The following is a 22,581-nucleotide window of genomic DNA, read 5'->3' on the forward strand; positions in this document are numbered from 1 at the left end:
GAAAAGGAGGAGGAAGCCTCTGCCGTTTAGTGAAGCCAGTAGTTTTAATGTATCTCATGCTATTAGTACCTGAGTGCATCTGTAAGGTGCTAATAGTCAGCTCCTACTGACTGCAGTGGTAGCTGAGGGCACTTGGCATTTTGCAGCATTAGGCCTCATGTTATTAAACTAACGACATAAACATGCCAGACTATGTGCTGTTTGAACTGCAAGGCATTGTTTCTTGCATTATCAAATTATTAAGGTTTTTTCCCCCCAGTTATCACTGTCTCACAGTAAGCAACTCCCTAAAGAAGAAATATACTGCAAAAGAGTATGCATTGTGAAATGTCTGCACTGTGAGAAGCAGAAATAGAGGGTTCTACCAAGAATAGACTAATTTAATTTTAAATATAAAAACTTTAAATGGCTAATATGCTTAAAATGTAGAAAATCAGATATCAAAAGCAGTTCTTGTTTCAAAGCAGAAGAGCGATCAGTAAGAAAAATGAACAAAAAGAAGACAGAGTGACAAAAGAAATAAGGAACGATCATTGATTTCCTGGAAAAAAGGATAAAAACTAATAATTTTTCACACATTATCAAATAACATGGTAATTTATCTAGAATAAAATTCTACTAATGTTTGACTGTGACTTGGTGCCAGATGAGTTCTTACAGCTCAAAGTACTCTGGGGCAGGTTTTGAGGGTGGTTACAGACCTATTTGTTGTACTATCTACTTGATATTATGGCCTATGGCCTATGCCCTAGGCTGGGATAGTCACTGATGTGGTTTCTTGAGGTTGTCAGTGCAACTTTGGGAAGTCCAGGTTTCATTATTGCTAAAGGAAGGGCAATAGCCTCCCTGCCAGGGAGGCACCCAGCAAATCATGAATTATAAGATCGGTCCTGTATGTGTTCAAAAAACATGGAGAAGTAAAAGCTCTTAGTACTTTTGTCCCCATGCCGCTGGTACACGTAAGACTTGCATTTTTCAAAAATTAGTCTCCTGCTCAGTACAGAGCACTAAGCTTCAGAATGTAACTTATTGGCAGTAATAATAGAGTTTAAATAGTAAAATGAGTGCCCATGGTCTCTCTTGCCCTGCCCTCCTCCGCAATGCAGATTTCTCTATCTCTAGGGAAGGCCAGGAAGGACAAAAGGTAGAATGGCCAGCATGACCTTCTATGGGAACATGCAGCACTCAGGACATAATGATGTACTTAGCTGTATCTCGTTAAGCATTCAATGGATGATCAGCAACAACTGATCAAGGCAGAGTAGCCCTCTTGTCTGGTTTTGCTTGGAAGTTGTTAGTGTAACCATTGTCTGCATCCTTTTTTCTCAACACACTCCATCAAACATAGCAAAACTGTTCTGTATGAAAATACAAGAGTGCACGAGAGTCAGGCTAATTTTAGGGTGATCTTAAAATACTCAGAAGGATTTCCATCTGAAGGGGTGGAGGGAGGAGAAGCTGGCTTTTGTTCCTTTTTGAGATCTTGTATGGAATGTTTCATCCAAAGGTAAGAAATACGTACCAGAATGTCTAGGTAGCACCTACACACCTCAGAGATTTTGTTTAGCTTTTCTAGACAAATAAGAAGGCTCCGTTTCTTGACAGACTCGAGGTCATTTTTGTACATGCCTTCCCCCTATGGTCTATCCTTTTCCCATCCTCCTTTCCTTCCAGCTTCTGCATCTTCACCTTTTCATCCTCATGTCAACTGCGTTTGCAAGAACCTGGCTCTGCATTCAGGCCTTTCCTAATTGCACTCCCTTTTTCTCTCCTGGTCCTCTAATGCAAAAAAGAATATTTTTGAAAGGTGTGTGCTTACATAGTCAAGAATTTCACTGTTGGCATGCCATCCAATGACTTCATTCTTGTCCAAATGGGGAGAGAGTATCCTCTGAAGAGGATCTGGAGGCCACCTGGGTGCTTAGATCACTATTTGCACCTTGTTATCTAGCTTGGAGTGCTGCCAGGCGTTCCTGTGCAGGCATATTTGCAAGCTGCCTACAAGCTCCTGTGAAGACCTTGTCTGGATGGGAAGGGAGGATGGATGTGGGAGTCCTTGTTGATGATACAGCAGTATGGATGTAGCTGTTTTACCTGCCATCATTTTCAGCTTAATTAAAATGTAAGTACCCTGGACCTAGAGGTTCAGCACAGGAACAGAACAGACATCTCCAAGGAGAATCTTACATACCCAGCAGGTAAAGTTCATAGGGAATTATACTTTCTTTTAGCTTTCTAAGAACATCTGAAAAAAATAGGTAATGTTCAATCAGTAACTGAGGCTGTTTATAGAATAGTGATTCCTATGAACAGAGAACGGAGAAGATGACATTACAGAACTGCAGAAATAAGGACTTTTGGGAACCATTGATATGCAATTTACAACCAGGGTAATTTTTGTTATGGCAGAACATCCTCAGGTAAAGGGAAAAATTAGGAAATTGCCTGAAATCCTATGACCGTTTCGTTTAATAAACAGAAGCCAGATAAACACGGTTGTCTTGTGGATATGAGGACTTAATATTTCTAAACATAAACGAACCTGGTTTTACCCAATATAAAATCATTTCACATCTGCTCAAAATCCCAGTAATCTCAGTTCATGTGTGGCAGTAACTACCTTTAGGAAGGTAGTCCAGCAGAAGTAATTCTGGACCTGCCTCCACCTCTGAAGCACATTTATTGCTTCCATTGCTTTGCAAGCCTCATGGTTCTCTTGCTTCAAGTCTGAATATTTATTATGTCAGGTTGAAGTCTGCCGGTAACCAAAAAGCAGAACTATAAATTCCAGCCCTCCTTTCCTAGCAAAGACATTGATATTATGAGGGCTTTGGTCTTGTGAAAAGCAATGGAAAGAGTCTTGTGAAATGTGTGGAATACGGAGGCAAGCTTTTTTGTGATTAAAAATAGCATCTGCAATAATTCCATGACAAGACTAAAAGTGACTTTCTTACTGTGTGGAGGATGCTAAATAAGACTTTTAAAATGGTATCTTGTGCTAAGATAATTATGGGAAAAAAACCAGCTTTACATGAATCTGACAGCTGTTTTAAAAGCTCAACTAGCAGCACCATTTGCTATCGTGCAGAAGACCTAGGTTCAGAATCACAGAAATTTTTGTCTTCTCAAAAGCCAGCAGTAACTGGAGGTGGCATAAAGAAAATGACAGCCTTACTGCAAAGGCAAACAGAAACCTATCTGTGATCTTGAGCGGAGTTTGTGTTTCCTGCATAAAAGGGGCAAGGAGTTAGAAGTAGATAATACTTCCCAGAATGGCTTGATGTCCATAGTTGGATGAGAATCCTCTTTTTCTTTGAATTTACAGTGGCTGCATCGGATGTGCAAGAAGGTGATGGATCACTACAGTCCTATAAATCCCAAACACATATGTAGTATAGCTTTTCAAAAACAGCTTACAAAACAGCCTTCCAGAAGAAGAAAAATTCCACAATAATGACAGCATACTGACAGTGCAATAAAGAGGAATTCATTATTCTGACTGCAGGGGTTGAAAATGACCAGAGGGCAAATGCATAAAATAATAGGAAGGAAAAGCCTATGTTAAAACGTCAAAAACTCCCTGCTGCAAATGAAAGAAAAAGAATTATGCTCAAAATCTATTTACACTGGATAGGCATAATAATAATAATAATGATAATAAAAGGTAATTTATCTGAGCACAATAAATATATCTGACCTTGAAGCTGAGGATGCAGCATTACATGATATCATCTGTGTATAAATAAATTATTCCTTTCAAATGTTCATTGCCATGAAATGAGAAGAAATCTTTGCCATCTGATGGTGAAGAAGGTGGCAGCAAAAATGAAAATTAACAGTACGTGAAGAGTTAAATATGTAGGATGACCTTCTTTGTGACTAACTTTTGTTGACAATTTTTAAGCTGCCATTCAATTGTAGAAACAAATCTGATTATTATCATTATTTCTTTTATTACCTAAAGAGGATAACATTTACTCACAAGTACGACTATTTCTGTATGAAATTAATTTTGCAGGCATAAATTGCACCCTCAAACAAGAGCTCAATCCCACAAAGGAACAGCAATAAATTGAAAGCCAAGCTGTTTTTCTGAAGTTACTTAGTTCTAAACAAACCTTCCTATGCAGTCTGTCTGCTCTTTATTTTTAGTTTTTCCTTCTTTGTTATTGAATGCTTTTGTAAAAAAGCATTTTTGTTCTGAGCTTTTCTTCCCCTGATATTTCCCATATGAAGTTACAATCCTCTGATAGCTTGTATGAAGAGGATTAGAACATGTAATCACTAATTGCAGATGCGGATTTAAAGCAGGGACGGGCAGGAGCAGCAGAAAGATGAGGCTGCCCAACCTGTCTTGATTCAGACTGCGTGGATGCTTTGCTTCTTCCTCTGCTGCTTCAGGAAGTTACCCTGGCTTTCACATCTGTCCTCATCTTACTGCAAGGGAAAATTGCTTTTTGTCGAGCATGATGAAAGACTAACTTTTCTGCTAAAAGACTGATTTCTGTATTGTACATTGCTCCTAAAGAGCTATTTCATCCATGAGGACTACACAAAATTAGTTGGTTCATAAAAGCACAAGAGAAGGGGCAGTTGCAAACAGGAATCACTTCTAAACTCAAAAAAAAATGCCAGATTTCAGTTGCGGGATTGTATTTTCCTCCTCTGCAATTTTTTTGTTGTGTCTGTTAGACTGTAAACTTCTGAGTACTGTCGTATCATCACATATAGCATACAAGGGCTTCCTGTGAGTGTGGAAATTGTAATGGTAACATACACAAGCCCTAACCATCTGCAAATATTACCATTACTTCATGTCAACAATGGGTAGCAATTTGACTAATAAGCTTAAGGAATTACATAACTTAAGTAGCAACTGAACAAAATTATGTCAGCATGTATTTCCCTCTCTTTTGGTTCAGGACAAGTCAATTATGAAACACAAATCAAAATAATGGATATATGTTTATAACAATTTAAGGTTCCAGGCATTGATTAACCATGACTGAGAGAACTTTCTCCCATGAAGATAAATGTTACATCATAAAGAACCTAAAAACTCCCATGTGAGGTCGTGGACTACTGGGAAGGACACTTCATGTTAGCCCTAACATTCTTTGATGGGTTGAAGTCTAGGCAGATAAGACAAAATAAGCAAGGCTAAGTAGTCAGAGTTGCTCTGCACTTCGCTGTATGAATTGTTCCTCAGAAATTGCTTAAGTAAAGGAAAAAATTTAACATAAATGCCCCTTCATCTGCTTTTAAAAAAGATTCTTTTCTTTCACAACCTACTTTCTTCAGGCCTTGCAACAAGACAAAAAAGTAGCTCAGCAGTTTCAAAAAATGGCAAAACTGAGCCAGAGGGAATTTATCTTCAGATAGCTAGTGAAAATCACAGTTTTGTTGCAATTTTCAGAACTTATCTGTCAAACCTTGACAGATCAGGAAACTGAAAAGGACAATTTCTTGATTAAGACTGAAAAAGAGCTTGAACTTCATTTTCAAGGAGAAAGGATGTTTTTCAATTAATAAAGATAAGAAAATATGCAGTAAAATTACCTCCTTGTCTAACCAATCAACAAAGTTGTAACCAGAGTTCCACATCTCTGTCCCTCCCATGCCAACTTTTGGGCTTTCATTTTGGGGTATGAGAACATTTTTTTGTAAGAAGTCAGTCATTTGGAAGACAACCTGTGATTTAGCTAAGGAAAGAATTAAATGTCTTAGTCTCCTCAAAATTAAAGGAAAATAACAGTTTCAGTTGTGTTAAATAGACTTGTTGATGTAACGTGCTGTTTCTTGGTCATCTGAATTCATAATGTACACCAGTATCTCTTTGTGAAAGCTATTACTAAAATGGGATCTTTGTCATTTAATCACTCAATCAGAGCACTTCTAGTGAGGAAACTCAGGGATTAACAGACAGAGGACACGGCCTAGGATTTTAAAATTTATATGCTGTTTCTTGACTGGTAGAACAGGTGACTAAGTATGTTGAATCTCTCACAGAGCAATATCTTACATATCAAAAGGGCATATCTTTAAAGCAGGCAGCATTTTAGTCCTTTATAATACTTTTTTACCAAAATGATCACATAGCTCAAACTTTCCTGAAACGATGACTGTTTTTATGTATAGCTGTTGGTGAGGCAGGGCTTAATATAAACAAAGTTATTGGAAAAAGAAAGGAAATCTTGCTGTAAATTTTATCAGTGATTTGGCAACTGATGGGGAGACAGACAACTTTTCTGTTGGTTCATCTTTACTATCAGAGTTTGCAGTACTGGATACTACAGCGGCTTACAGAAACCTGCTCAGATTATTTAACTCCTTTCTTCCTGATGCAGGTGCTGCTGTCCAAATAGCTTTTGGGGAAAAATTCCTGTGAGGGGCATAGAAATGGTGATGGATATAGCCAGGGTACTGATTATATTTTTCTTCCAGAGAAGGCAAACAAACAGCCTGTAGATCTAGCATAAATAGTCTTGGGAAGCATTTCTATTATCTTTCACTAGTTTGGATTGCTTTCTTTGTTAAGTATTTTTTGAAGACAAATGGCTTCAGCCAGCCCGGGTGTGGACTATTTCCGTCGTCGTTTGATTTGTTTTTCAGCAATGCTGGGTTGCACTGGAGCAAATGTTGAGAGCTTCTGCCAGAGAGGTGCAGGGAGGAGTACGTGAGCAGGATGTGTCCGGAGCGAAAGCTCCTACTCAGCTAAAGCAATTTCTTACCAGAGTTTCCTCAAAGTTGTAAGAATGTACCAGAAAGAATCACCTCCACAACTCGTACAGCTTAACAGAAAATGGATATTTGTAAGGGTAAGTCCCATTGTAAAAGGAAGATATGATTTGGGCAATCTAAGAATCTCAACTTCTACTCAATATTTTCAAAATTGACTGGTGTTTGCGGGGCCCCGATGAATAGAGCTGCTAAGGATGCCACTTTCAGAGCTACCTTTTGAAACAGATTTATTTAATGGTGATATACAGTGAAATAATTGCTCTCCATTCTGATAAATTACATTTTGTTTCAGGACTCCAGTCTGAAGCCATACCCAAAAGCTGCATCAGTTTAGAAAAATTAGCCAGCAGCCTGGCTGAGTTTATATCTCAAGCACATTGTTTTTATATGCAGTGATAAATCACTTTTTAGCTTTCCGCACAAAGGGCGTTTTCTTGTGGAATGTATTTGAGAACATTGTAGAGAGCTTTGTAATTAGTTAAGGAAAAAGTAGGACATCTTTTACGAAGAAATTAATTTTTAATGCTACTGAAATCAGGGAATTTTGAAAATACTGTGCGTTGGTTATTTTTGCTTTGTACCTGAAAGCTGCACAAAAGTAATTGCATTTCTCTCTAAAAGACAGTGAAGTGAGAAATAGCCAGGTTTCTTTTACATTGAGGATAGAAATTTTGTCAAATAGAGAAACTACAGATTTAGGTAAAGATGTCTGGATTTTGCCTGAATTAAAAAATGTTCATGGACAACCCTTCCAAGGTCTTTCACCTAATTGTGTACTAAGCCACATCTTTCTATCCATTAAAAGTGCCTATGCTTCGCAATATGGTTTAGTTTAAAAAATGACATGTTAGAGCTCAAAAAACATGCAATTCAGTGTCTACTGCCAAATATATAAAATGCCCTCCTCTTCCTTATCCTTCTCCAACCCGGGCTGGCCACCTTAGTGTTCTGCCTGTTTTTGACTAAAGATGAGGTACAAATCTAATCCGGCATGCTAATTACTATATTCCAGTGTAAGTCACAGACTCTTGCCGGTCTTATTTATTCCCAGACAAAAACGTTCAACCCCAACCCCCCCAGCCTCCAGCTACAGGCTGCAAATTCTTAATGGTTAGCCTTTTGCTGTAAGTAAAAACTATGCTATTTCTCATTTGCTCCAGTTGCTGTGGGCCACCTCACCTGTGACAGCTGAGATAGCTGCACTATCTGTTGTCTAATCTCAGTGGAAAGATTTGAAATTTTACAATGCTCTCTTTCACTATGGATCAGAAACCAGATAACTTCTTGATGTGAAGGATGGTCACTTGCACCTCGTCCAGTTTCTCCCTGCTTAAACAAAAGTGCACACACACACACTCATCAGGTTAGGCTCTCTAGAGAATTTTCTTTTTTCCTTCTTAGAGTAGGTGGGGCCATCTGTGCACACTTGAGCCTATCATCTTAGCAAATTCCAAGAAAAAATGGATGGTAGAACAATGAGTTTATTAAATGTCTTTTCTGAAGATTTTCCCCACCGTGAGGAAAGCTAAGTGTACTTCGTTTTATACAAAACCAGAGGCTAATATGGAATGGAAGTCTACACATAAGCAAAAAAAAACCCAGCCCAGCTCCCAGCCCAGCCCCCAACTTTTTCTCCCAGAGCTGTTTCATGTAGGAAAAAGTTGACTGCACAAAGTTACTCCATCATGAACTAGTGAGTCACTGCCTCCAATCTGTACTTCTTAGGTTCAGGCTGACGCATTTGCAGCTGAACTTCTTAGGCTTGCCAGTTCTCTGGAGCAGATGTATATTACAGAAAAGTTGGGAATTTCAAGACATATCTCATCAATTTACCATGTATAACACATCTGAGAAACTGAGTATCTAACAATAAGGAAATGGAGGCGAGGAAGGGAGATACTGATCAGACTACAAGACCTGCAGAGGTACTTTCACCTTGTTAGAAATTTTTAGGACCTAAAACTTATTAATATTTAAATATCTGCCTTGAAAAAGCTACATGCTAAAAGTAGTAACAATAGGTTTAAATATTTTTTTAAAGAAATGAGTAAATCTGTTGATTTGTTAATGGAAGAATCCACACAATCTGTCACAAAGTGGTAGATGGTCTTCAAAGTAGATGAATACAACACTAATTACATGACATTTCCTGCCACATCTTACTAATGAATGAAACATTAGGTAAGCAAGGAGAGGTCAAAGAAGGACAAGGGGCTTGAATGAGGCACGCATTTTCAGTGGAGGGGATAGAGGTAGCAAAGCTACCATAATTAACCGTAATTGAAACAGGATTTTTCACTCCTTTCCAGCCCATGGAAAATAAATTTTTCATTGTCACCAGCATCCCTTCACATTACAGATAGCAGGAATGTACAGGTAGCAGGAAAATCATGCTTCAAAATCGGAACATTTTAAAATGGAAAAAATGCAATTGATTTTAAGTACAGTGCTAGTGTAGAAGATTAGCTAAATCAATTTTATACTGAAAATATGTAAGTGCCCATAGAACATTTTTTGGGGGAGTAAAAGAATATTTTCTTTTATATTTTTTGTGAGAATTCTGTTGCACTCACTCCACCATAGATTTTCCACTATTGTTTATAGACTGTTCAAGAATTTGAAGCCAAAACTTGACGCTGCAAGATTTCAGATAAAAGCTGTAAAAGGGCAATATGCAGAACATCTCACAGTTTCATATTCAGATTCCTACAGAGAAAAAACACCGTTAAGAAAACTGGATGTGTAATGAAAAGGCAAAGAAGTATTTAATCTCATTATTTTCCTCTCTTAGATCTCAGGCTCATACCTTCCCGCTTGGCTTCTGAAGACACAACTGCTTATTTGTCAATCACGAGTAATGCTTCCCTCTCTTGAACACCTTCCCTCCACCTCTTAAAATAGTTTCCAATATTGGAGCCTGGTACTACTTAAGCCAGACTAACCAAATGCCACATTATCCTGACTGGAGAGTTAAGGAAGGACTGCAAGCCCAGCTAGTCAGGAGGAAAATAAGAGTCTTGCAATAGCAAATCCCCTAAGTGAGGAAATTTAAACAGGAATGATCCTAGGGTTTTAAGACAGGTCCTTGTTTGAAGCCTCTTTTAGCCAACGTGGCACCTGTCAAGGCTTGGACACCTGGCTGTGTGTTTTCAGAAATGTGCGACCTGATAGTTGCTGTCCCTGTATCTCGCCTCATACGATGCAAAGGAGGTCTGACACTGGCCCCAGGGTGGTTCCTGTGAAGACTGGGACTGCTCTGGGACTGCTCCTAGCAAGTGCTGTCATCTCCATCTCTGACAGCATCTGATCTGCCTGTGGGGATTGTAACACAAAGCAGACCAGCCAAAATGTGCCCGTGGCAGGCCTTATTTGCCTATGGAAGAGTGAGGTGAGCCAGGATCCTCCCCTACCTTCCTGGGCTTGTTGTTCTCAAGCTACTTCACCACAGCAAGAGGCACAGGAAAGAGAGCAGAGCGGTGCAGCGGTGAAAGAGTGCTGGCCAGAGGGATCCTGCTCACCCTCAGCTTAACCATAACCTTCAGGTTACAGAGGATTCTGCAGGACAAGAAGAGTTTGGATAAGGAAGGGTGAAGATGAGACAAATGGCTTATAACTAGCCATGGACTGCCACGTGTATTGCTGAGGATGTGCTTAATGCTAGTATTGGGTTTATGATTTGTGCCTAAAGAGTTTGAGGAAGTAGGTTCATTCCTAAATACCACAGGACCCGCATGGATAGATGAAGGCTAGTGCCCGGGAGGCTTTATGCGGTGGGAAAGGTCTCTGCATTGGTTACTGCCTTGGTTAGTACTGTAGACAGTAACACCTGAGAGACAATATGCTCAAGGTTTGTCAGTGGCGGAGACAAAGCCGAAATCCTTGACCTGAGGCTGAGGGTCAGGTCTGGCTGAGACATGGGAGAGGGAGGCAGAGGGAAGTATAGTGGTGGGGCAGGGAGAAGTGTGGGATGGGGAGAGTCACATTTACTGCTCTAGCTGTTGCATGGGAAATAGGAGGGAGGACAGTGACTCCCTGCAAATTGTGACTCTGCACTGCTGTGCCAGCCAAGTGGGATTTACGGGGCTCCGGCACTGGTAGACTTGGAATCTGAGCATATAGCTTGTAATGCCAACTTAGTGAATGCCTATAGCTGATGCTGATCTGAAGATTTAGATTTACTGCTGGCTGCTGCAGGACCTTTAGGACTTCTGCTGACAAAGCCTACTGGCGTATGGGTGCTTTTGCAGGAGGAAGATGTCACTGCACTCTGATTTAGGCCACACTTCAGGCAAGGATTGCAGCTAAGGAGCTTGGCAACAGGATTTCAATAATTGTGTTTATTTTTGCCTCCTAACAGGCTTGCGTGGCAGGTTAAGGAAAGGCTTGATGATAAAATAGAGCAGCTGGCTCCAGCAATGCAGGAAGGATTGGGAGGAGGGTAGCTGCAAGCAGGGTTGAATGCTGGATGCTGCCAGTAAGAGCGGAGTTTTCAAGGGAGGCTGCTAGGAGTGGGGAGAGAAAAAATGAGTGGAAGAAAGAACAGTGAGGGAGAAAAGTGTGAGGGAAGAGACAAAAGCCAGATGCAGTTTCTTAGGGCTTCCCTTTTCATTTCTGTCCTCCTTCCTGTCTGCAGGGTACACCCTGACTTAAAGCATGCCCTCTCAAAAACTGAGCACACTACAGGCTTTCCATTATGCTTACAGTAAGTGATCTGATACCTGCTTAAGTGACCTGGCCACCTTTAACATCTTGAGATCTGCAGTCTCATCTTCTCCCAGTCTCCATCTTCTCTTGTCTTCTTTTTAGCAGAAGACAAGACACAGCTGACTTTTTTTTTTTTTTTTTTTTTTTTTTTAAAGGGGCTTTTGTTCTGAGCATTTTAAGTAAATTTTTTCATATTGTGTGTTCTCAAATCTCTGGATATTCGTCCTCATTTACAAGAACAGGAATAATCTGTTAAAGAAGTGTCTAGCTACTACGATCATGACAAAAATGTGTAAAGGGCTATTATATGTATATATCTATATCTATGCATATATTTGTATGTAAGTGAAGGATTGAAGCACCAAGAGTAGCCAGCTCTCAATAAAAGCAGAGTTGCTTCAGGCTTGAACAAAAGGAGAAGCAAGACACTGACTGTGCAGCTGACATGATGTTGCAACTTGAAAACTAATTAAGGAAAGAACAGAATTTAAATAACATTTGGATGCAACAGCAGGAAACACAAAGAACAGGTGTTTAACAAGATTTCTTTTGACTATGTAACTTCTTCATTAATGCCAAAACCCAAACTCTGCCAGACTTTAGCTTTACCTAGTTTCTGTAGTTGTACTTTTGGCTGTTTCATGCCTCAGAACATTTCTTCTGCTGTTCATTTGTCTCTAGGGATCTGGGCCTTTGCCTCTAAGTACTTTTTGATCTCCGTTGTATGTGTCACTTTCTCTTCAGGAGTCAACAGGATTACATGGCTGTGAGTAAAGGCCCAGAATTTGTTACTCTGCTCTGCCGGCTCACTAGAGCATCTGCAGGAGAGATCTCCTTACAAAACTGGATGAATTTTGTTGCCTAAGACCTAGAAACCAGGGAAGGCCTTTCTTTGTGATCATTGTAAAATATAAAAGCATAAATAGGTGTTTTTCAATGTTTCAGGTATTGGCATAGTCTGGAGGGCTATCTGTTAACAGAATAGGTCCCTCACTGCTGATACCCTGCTGAGTGACTGGGACTAAATAATACTGAAGTGGCTTTACATCTTCAAAGAAGTTTCTGGTTTAAATGACCTTTTAGCAAAGAACTCTTTCTCTAGCATTTTATATTCTGTTTCACACTGTTTCATGAATTTGGCAAGTGAAAAGAAGCTAAAGTGACATCTGTTTTAACAATCACCTTTTAATGATATGAGTGTTTACTTCTATCGTGATTTTAAAAACTTTCTTTGTGAATTTCTTTGTAGGGTTCAGGGTTTGAAGAGAAGAAATTACTATAAGACTGTCTCTGTAAAAGCATGCTTTTTTTAGGATGGGGTTTCAACAAGTTTGGACAATAGATGGAATCAATATTTGATGTCAGGTTTTGCCTGCGTGACCCCCCCTCCCTCCTCCTACACACATTTAGACCTCTACATGGCAGGGACTTTTGCATATACATCTCAGAATCTTTAGGCTCGTTTTCACAGAAACTTATCCCATTAGCTGCTGCTGCTTTTTGTTCTTATTATTCTTCCCTCTGTTCTTCCTCATCGCTTTCCACTCAGTATGCAGTCCAACCTGCTGGCTGATGTTCTTCTTCCAACAAATTAGTGTTTTTGACACTGGAATCTTTTTAATTCCTCCTCTTTTTCTTTTTTTTTTCCATTTTGCATAATCAGATTTTTTCCTGCACATGCTGTTCAAACCTCCTTAATAATCTCACTCTTCAAATAAACTGATTCATCTTCTCACCCCATTCCAAAATATGTATATATAAGAACTGACTATCTCCTGTACCTTGCTCTCCCCTCCCTGATTTGCCTTTCTATCCAGAGAAGGGTTAGACTCACTGTCAGGACACTGAGTGCATCAGCACGCTCTGCAATGTCTCGCTTCGAGGGGTTTGGCTGGCTGGGCTCAGGGCTATGACATTTGTTGTCACTTCTTTTTTACTTGCTGGATGTTAGCTGCAGGGCTGCTGGTGGCTTGAATTCCCCTAACAAAGATCCCGCTTAATCTCCTTCCCTACTGTTACCATCAATTATCATCTGTATATATTTCATTCTCATTTTTCAAATTCCTCTTTTTTTTTCTTTTTTCTGATGACAGTGCACCAAGAACACGCTTGCAGTGTGCAGGGACAATGCTGATCTCCAGGATGTGGCTGTTAAAAGGGGAAAGAAAAATTCAGAGCTGAAGGGCCCATGACTAGGTATACCTAGCTCACAACTTCTCTCAGATTCCTTAGCTTGAAAACATTTTGTGATCTTGAAGTCAAAAGTGAACAACAACATGTGGAAAGAGGAGATCCATTGGGTGACATGATCCAAATCCTTACAGTGGCTAGTTTAAAACCAGTGTTTTGGGCTTCATTGCCACACTCTTAGGAAGTATGAAAGAACCCCAGGTTGAGTGTATCTGCAAGATACAAGAGACTACATGTGTGGATCCTGCTAGCTTCCTACCTAGCAGGGTGGTTTTGAGGTGCTTAGATGTGATTCAACCCATTAAGCAGACAGATGCTTTATAGACCTGATGTTACACCATTTCTCACCCTAGACAATTGCTTCCTATGTGATACTTCATCTTTTACGATCTTAATTAATACTAATTGGTCTATGATTGCCTCTAAAAATACTATTCTATGAGGAAAACTGGTGTTACAGGGATTGGTATTTGCAAGAAATCATAATGTACTACAGCCCTATGTAAATGATTAAACAGATCATCTTCTGTTTTGATTTGTATGTATCTATCTATATATTGTTTTCCTTGATAGCTTCTATTGTAACTCCTATACCTGGAACTTCCACCACATGTTTTAAACCATTTCAGAAGTAATACATGGTTAGAGGAGACCACACTTTTGCAAACTGTAACGAAAAACTATTATTAAATAAGGGATATAGCCCCCCCCCCCCAGTTTTCTTTCAATCAGCATACTAATTCTGCTTTTATGTAGAATTCACTCCTGCATTTATATGGCAAGGTGGTTTCATTTTTGGTCCGCTCCTGTTTTGAGAAGGAATCCTCCTGCATACATCCCCAAGATTCCTCTTCTCTTTCAGCAAGTATTGTGATTACATAAAAATAAAAGCAGAGATCATAGATCTTAGTAAACAAAACCGGAGGAATGAATTAATCATTAAAGCTGGCTATGACACTGAACTCACAATTCCCATGTTATTTTTGTCAGCAGCATGTCGAAACCACCAAGACCACTCTTGAAAATGACAGCTGTGTTATCTACAATAACTGAACTACAGGAAAGCTGCAGTTAGGTCATACTGCCTTGTCACTGCAGATGAAACAAATGATAATAGTCAGGATTACTGCCTACTGATTTTGCAGCATGTTTTGTTCAGTAAAAACAATTCTAATGATTAATAGCACCATAAAACAGTATGCTGAATGCCTTCCCTCCTGCCCTGTGTGGTTGGCTCAGGTAAGGAGCACGATGGGTAGATCAGCCCAGCTGAATCAATGTGGTCCCTGTTTATGGTGGGCAAGGGCAGAGAAAGGTGATGGAATGGGCTGGGAGGGGAGGTCAGGGAACTGGGTGGGGCCAGGTGGTTTTTGGAGGCCACCTGGGGAAGGGGAAGTTTCTAAATTGAAGCAGGGGAGAGGCCGAGGCCAGCAAGCAGCCTTCTAGTGGAGAGGAAGAAACACTCTGGCCTTTCTGTACAGTCAGTATTTGAATACATTGTCATATGTAGATAGATGCTAATCTCTGAGTTAACTATTGTCAGCCAGAGCTGCTGGTCAACGGGGAGGTGTTAAAATTAGAGTCTGGGCTAAAAGAGTATTAGGAAATTGATTTGGGTGTTTTACTGTGTTTTAGCAATCCAATTCTCAGAGTACGTTTTACAGGGCTTGCTGCCAATTATTTCCAACAGAGCTTGAAAAATGCTTCCACCTAAGGTAAATACTAACAACTTCAGAAGAACTCAACTGCTGTTTCAGAGCACTTACATAAACATATGTTCCACACCTACAATTATTTGTTTAACAGAATTAAATTTCTTTTAAGTGCTATTAATGGTTTCGAAGGCTTACACCAGCCTCCTGCATGCACAGGCAGTTTGACCACAGGTGTCTGATTTGGAAGGTCTGCAAAATGTCTGTCTACTTTGCATGTTTGCAAGCAGTCCAGAAACAAATTGCTTGATAATGCTATTACAAACGCAGGCTATATGTGGTAAAATGACAGAAGCCATGGACAAATAAGAGTATTGTAAATGCCTTAAGTATTGCAGTAGTAGGTAATATGATGTGAGAAATGTCCAGAGGTCCAAAAAACTGTATCTCATGTTAAAAGTAAGGGACTGCTTTTTGATTTTTGGCTCATCTTTTTGCTTTTCTTAGCTGGGGCTGAGTTGGTTTGGCTTAGCCTGAGGGAAGTGGAGAGGAGCTGCTGCCCTAGTCCTGGGGACTGAATGTTGGCAGGGAAGCTGGCACACGTTACTAGCAGCCTGTCTCTAGCTGCAGCCAATCGATGGGGCCAACTTTGGGGCAATAAAGCTGAATGCTGAAAAACACTCTAGACTTAATCTGACAGGATTCAGAGGAAGGAGAAGAAAACCTCTGAAAACAAATGGTGTGTCATAGGCAAAAAGAACTTTCTTGCTATTGGCAGGTAACCAAAAGAAATTCTGATGCAGAGGTTTAATACAGTACAGGTGTCATACAAGTAAAGTTTTTGGCTGTACCACTGCACCAGCAATTCAAGGACCTGTAGCATAGAGTTGTTTTTTTCTCTGCAGCAATTCTTAGGTATCCCTGCATAAAGTGATTGAACTCTTGTTTTAAAGCAGTGCGAGTTCCTTGTTCCAGCTGCTTTGTCTGGAAGGTTGATCCAGAGTTTTATGCTGATAAGCATGAAAGCATTTTTTTTCCCCCCTTCCCAACTTCCACTTTCAGTTGATTCAATACCAGTTTGTATTGGACTTTTACTGATGTTATCTTTGAAACTGATCTTCTCTTGTCTTCCTATTTGCCCCCTCTCAACTTTGTTTGGCAAGGCAAAATTGTCCAAGCTCTTGTAACTTCTTTGCTGAATATGCTGAATAATCCATTCCTTTAATCATTGTTCTGTTCTTCCTCTGTACCCTTTCTAGCTTACATGAATTTTTTTCAGAATTTAAATGACCAGAAAAGTAGTCCAAATAGTGTCTCAGTGAAGCCTATCAAAAGGACAATCTTCTCTTTCTCTTCCAAAACTATCTTGCCTAAAGCACCTTGAAATGTCATTAGCTTTTTCCATGCCTGCATCACACTAACAGTTCACAGCCATACACTGATTGACCAGTGCATCCTGATTTTCCTCCTTTTAGCCATTTCCAGCACATAATCTCCATGGAAATAGTAAGAATTCTCGTTATGGATCCCTAATCATACAACTCCATCTCCTATACTGTAAAGTGCCTTCTTGTTTTCATCATGGGAACATGTTATTGCCTATCAGCATAGATACCCAAAAGCTCCAGTCATATTGGGTAGCATTCTGCTAGATCATATCTGAGGGGAAGAAAAGCATAAATCTCTTTTGTTGATTAAATAAAACCTCCAAACTTTCCTGAGCCACATTTAAAGCCTAAAAAAGTGACCCAGAATGTGAAATGCTAACAACGTGATTCATGCACGTTGGTGAGCTGGGCTACAATAGCTTGGCAAGTCCTGACATGGTTTTGGTTGACGTATCCACTATTTTGGATTAAAGTTATAAATAAAACAAAATAAGCAGAACTAAGGTAATTGAAGTTGGACACAAGTACTCAGACTTACAAGACTTTTATATATTTAATATCTGTAAAATTGAACAGAAATATGATTTTGAATATGGTAGAAATACTATAAAATAAGGTGAATGGATTCTTATTGAATAGACATAATTTGATTCCTGATATTTGTTTTGAGAAGATACTTTCAAAAACAAGACACTTCTTACAAGAGCTACTTTAAGTTGCCATACTAGTGGATGATCTCAAAGTTTTACAATAGCTTTGTAGTAAAATATTCCAGACCTTACTCTGATATCCTGTCTATAACTAGGATATTTATTCATCAGATAATCTTTTAGTTATGAGAAAGAAGGAGCTAAATGTACAAATGGCACAATCAAACAAAATACATTTAATTGCAAAAACTTGAAATTATTTGCAATGTTTAGACTATTTCTAACAAAACAAAAGCCACTATTCTGTTCCACAATAGTGACAAATTACAAAAAATTACAATCCACACCTCCCACAAGTCTACATCTGATAAGCTTGCAGAGACCATACACAAATTTCTACTTTCTCAAGGAGTATCAAACTGTGAGGGATGCTGAAAAGGTTGTGGTATAGGGGATGCAGGGGAGGATGGAGGGAAGGGCAGATGATGTTCTCCCCTTGACGAGACACACAAAAATGAAACAGCTCAATTCTACACCAAAAGCTACATAATGTAAAAATAATTCAGAAAACGTTTGTTATTGCATCTGGCTTACATCACCAAAGCAGAGCTTGGCAAGGAAAGAAGAGTTTCAAACAGAGTCTGAATATAGAGAGATGCGAGTTCTAATCAAAACCTTTTGCTCATGCAGAAGCTTTATGCCGTCTACTTTCCTCCGTATTTCTCTAGTGAAAGGCACTAGTGGTACTCCAAAATCTTACCCATGCAGATCTAAAGACGATGTTTGCAAAGTGTTTTGATGATTAAAAATAGCACCAGCTAAGCAACATCATTGTTGCCACTGGGACAAGTACACGTAGATAAATTGATAATAGGAGGAGGTGGGCAGCAAAGCGGACCAGGCAAACAGAGTCTTGTGAAGAAAAGTTTAGCTGAAAATTTAAGAATTTTACCAAAGCATTATGAATTCAAATTCACAGAAAGCTAGAGAATAAATTGCTGCATACAAAATTTATATCTGAAATGCTGAAATATAATACTTATACTGAAAAGAAATGCTGTGCAAGAATTGTTTGGTGTGTCAAGAATTTCTTGCAGGATATTTTGAAGGGGTAATGTGAGTAAAGACTATTTGCTCAACAACAAGGAAGCTAAGTGATCAAGAGATGGGATCCAACAAATATCAAATGTCAGGAACCTGTTATTTAAAAGCCATCATAACAGCAATACCATCTTTCTTGCAGTGTGTCATATATGCATATTGGTTGATGAACAGCTAAAGAATCTTGTAAGGCTAGAAGCTAGAAAATCACAGACAGCAGCAAGGGTGACCAATCTTTACATCTGGAAAAGAATACATGGTAAAATTAAATTAAAAGTTTTTCAGATCGACAGACAGCCAGACATCCTTTATGCTTAGTGTAGTGTTTATCTCATATTATGCTTCCCTGAAATGAGCTTTTTGGTTTAAGTCCTTTTTTTTTTTTTTTTTTCCCTAAAGCATTTAGGATGAATAAATCTGTAAATCAGCTATCAAGATCGCTATCCTGCTTTCAGTGTACCAGGCCAGCTCAATCTGTGACTGAGAATATTTTTACTGTAAGAGAGTCTCTTTTTACTTGGGGAACTTTGCACAGCATTTCAAGTGACACAAAACTGAGAAGAGCATGGCTTTTAATCCACCCATTTAAAAGAAGAGATGCAGTTTCTACTTCTAATGATACTAAATTCAGCAGTGTAGTCTGAAAAATTCCAGGGAAGAGATTAATTTGGTTATGTAGACACACAGAATCATTTAGGTTGGAAAAGACCCTTAAGATCATCAAGTCTAGCCATTAACCTAGCACTATCAAGTCCACCAATAAACCATGTCCCCAGGCACCATGTCTATGTGCTTTTTAAATATCTCCAGGGATGGTGACTCAACCACTTCCCTGGGTAGCCAGGTCCAATGCTTGACAACCCTTTCGGTGAAGAAATTTTTCCTAATATCCAACCTAAACCTCCCCTGGCACAACTTGAGGCCATTTTGTCTCATCCTATTGCTTGTTACTTGGGAGAAGAGACCGACACCCTCCTCGCTACAACCTCTTTTCAGGTAGTTGTAGAGAGCGATAAGGTCTCCCCTCAGCCTCCTTTTCTCCAGACTAAACAGCCCCAGCTCCCTCAGCTGCTCCTGATAAGACTCATTCTCTAGACCCTTCAGCAGCTTTGTTGCTCTGTGGATGCAGCTAATGCAAACATCTATTAACTATTGGGTTGTTGATTTTTTTTTTTGCACTCCATTTATATTCAGTAGCCCTTCTAGGGTGCATGCTTTACATCTGAAAACAAAATGTTTAAAACAGATGAGAGGACTTGCATTCTGTCTTTTTCTCTTCATTGACTACAAAGAGAGTATAGAATGACCTGCTCAGACATAAGTTTCTAAGTCACATATAAAAATCTTGTCTCAAGCAATGGCACCAACTGATATAACTTCATAAAAGAAATAGATTTATAAAAAAAGATATGATTGGTGAATTACTGTCTTTTGTCTAAATATCTGGCTGGGGTGAAAATAGGCTACAATAAATCCAGCGTGCTTTAAAGTGGATCAGCAATACTGCTTGGCAAATCTCACCTACTAAACTAGGGGTATTTCCCACTGAGAATGTGAGGGTAGGGCAATTCCTTTATAATGCACTTAAGCGTATAATCCAGAACCTACCTGGCAGTGGAGGTGCTAGGTAGCTTATATTATTTGCACATCCTTAGCCTGAAATCTCCTGCAGGAGTTGAATAGCTGAGTTTCTACCTTGGGGTCAGTTAGACCTTTGCAGCTCTGACCAGAGAGTACAGACCTGTGCTCAGCAGCAGCTCTTCATGACAATCAAGAGCCACTAGAAATGAAATCTTTTAGGGGGCCTTCATCTGTTATACTTGGTGTAAGTTGCTGTAGTTTCCACAGTCCTGGAAAGCATGTGTTCCCTAATTACACAACTTTTTTGAAGGTGTATGTTAAAGTAGAATACAGAACCTACATCGTTTAGTTAGTCTATGTTTCAAGTGAGTGCTTTAAAAACAGGATATAGACATTTCCTGAGCTGTGCACAGTACTCAGAGGACTGTGCCAAATCTGAAACTATGATGAGTTAACAACTATGGGTTTATTATCTTGCAAATTTAATTTTTAAATGAGAACAAGAGAACTTAAACTCAGCTTTCAGCTTTTCAGGTCTCTGAGGGCTTTTTTCTTTCTGTTCCTGATTCTTCCTTTTCCCTGCTCATCTGTTGAAGGGTGAAAAAAGACCAGAAGAGTATAAGTGATGTGGATATCGATCCAATGCGTTAACCATTGTGTTAACTTCTACCATTGCCTTTAGAGCAACTGTAGTTGGAAAATAAAGCAAAAGAAATATTAAATTCCTCTAGCTGGAGGTATTCCATTCATTGGAATATTGCATTTTTGACTCAACGTTCTTCTTGAGTGGTAGAGACTACTGTTATTAGTTGTCCTGGGTTCAGCTGGGATAGAGTTAATTTTCACAGGAACCTGGGAGGGGCACAGCCAGGACAGCTGACCTGAACTAGCCAAGGAACTATTCCATGCCATGTAATATCACGTTCAGAATATAAATGGGGAGCGGGCTGGGGAGGAGTTTTCGGCTTTCGGTGGAGCGCCGGGTTCCGGGTGGTGAGCAGTTGCACTGTGCATCACTCATTTTGTATATTCTTTTATTTTTTGTATGTGCTTTTATTAGTACCGTTGTTGTTGTTGTAACTTGTCCTTTTGTGTTGTCCCAGTAAACTGTCCTTATCTCAACCCACGAGGTTCCGGCTCTTTTTTTTTCTTTTCTCCTTTCTGATTCTCCTCCCCATCCCACCAGAGGGGTCGGAGGAGTGAGCGAGCGGCTGCGCGGTCCTTGGTTGCCGGCTGGGCCGAACCCACGACAGTCTTTTTTGGCTCCCAACGTGGGGCACGAGGGTTGAGATAACGACAGATCTGGCCAGAGCGTGTTAAAACAAATTTGTTATACGCATTTCTTATGGCTAAATAGTTGCTAGTCACAATGTTGGTTCATTTGGTCACATGGTGGCGTTGTGTAAATTCTTATATGCTCTATGTATTCCCTGCGGTTACGGTTATCACCTCTGGGAGAGGGATCGGGATTATCATTTTGCTACACTGGCGACTGATGTCGATTTATGAAATGATTACATCACTGGTCATGAGGTTAAGCTGGTATCCGTATGCAGCACTGATATAATTTCCATACTTCGGGCGCCTTCTATCGGAATTTATTGGTAATTGCACCCAATCCATGGGGAAGTCGGGGGGGGGGGGTACTTCCGCCCCCCGTCCGTTCACCTCCCTTCTCTCCTTCCGGCCAATTACAACAGCTTTTGAGAATTTTGAATATCCTTGGGATGCGCAAGCCAGCATGCTGTTAGTGCTATGTCTCCTGAATATGATTCAGGTCTTGTTTAGGACTACAAAAAAGTTTTTTAAGAATACCACCCAGAGATCTCCCCCAAAGCTGGATACTCATGGGTGGCATGGCATGTGGGAGGATATGGGCAGGAATCTAGAGAACTTCTCACCTCCAGTGGCTTGGAACTGCACTCCCGAAAAACTACAGAACCCTCATGAAGTGGTAGAATATTTGAAAGGAAAATGCTGTGGCTATTCCAGAGATGCACAACTTACCTCACTGTGCTGGGCCCTGGCCGGTATCTACCAAACACCGCTTGATATTAGGCAGCACCCACAGGGGGAAGAGAGGGAAAACAGAGTGACAGGTACTGTGGCTACCCCAATCCTGGTGACAGGCACTGCAGCTGAACCAGAGAACCAACCTGTGCCAGTATCAGTTGCCCCCTATACAGAAGATGAAATGCACAAAGAAATCAGTTTGCTTGGTGAAGGATGAAAGTGAACCAGGGTCATCACGAGAACAGGAGGAAGAGGCAGAACCTGAAATAATCACCCAATCTCTATCCCTGAGTGAGTTGTACGGCATGTGAAAAGATTTTGACTGCCACCCAGGTGAGCACATTGTTACCTGGCTGCTCTGATGCTGGGATAATGGGGCCAGTAGTTTGGAATTAGAGGCTAAGGAAGCCAAGCAGCTGGGATCCCTGTCTAGGGAAGGGGGCATTGACAAGGTGATTGGGAAAAAAACACAAGTCCTCAGCCTCTGGAGGCGACTTCTGTCAGGTGTGAAGGAAAGATACCCGTTCAAGGATGATGTTACATGTCACCAAGGCAAGTGGA

The 22,581-nt window shown here is 40.0% G+C and overlaps 1 protein-coding gene across 5 annotated transcripts in view; it reads right to left on the minus strand.

Moving 5' to 3' along the window:
* The window catches only part of HTR1F (5-hydroxytryptamine receptor 1F), a 128,497-nt gene that overhangs the window by 69,957 nt on the left and 35,959 nt on the right, over positions 1-22,581 (minus strand). The window lies entirely within an intron of this gene.

This window comes from Accipiter gentilis, chromosome 21 (assembly GCF_929443795.1).
Source record: "Accipiter gentilis chromosome 21, bAccGen1.1, whole genome shotgun sequence".
Taxonomy (NCBI): Eukaryota; Metazoa; Chordata; class Aves; order Accipitriformes; family Accipitridae; genus Astur; species Astur gentilis.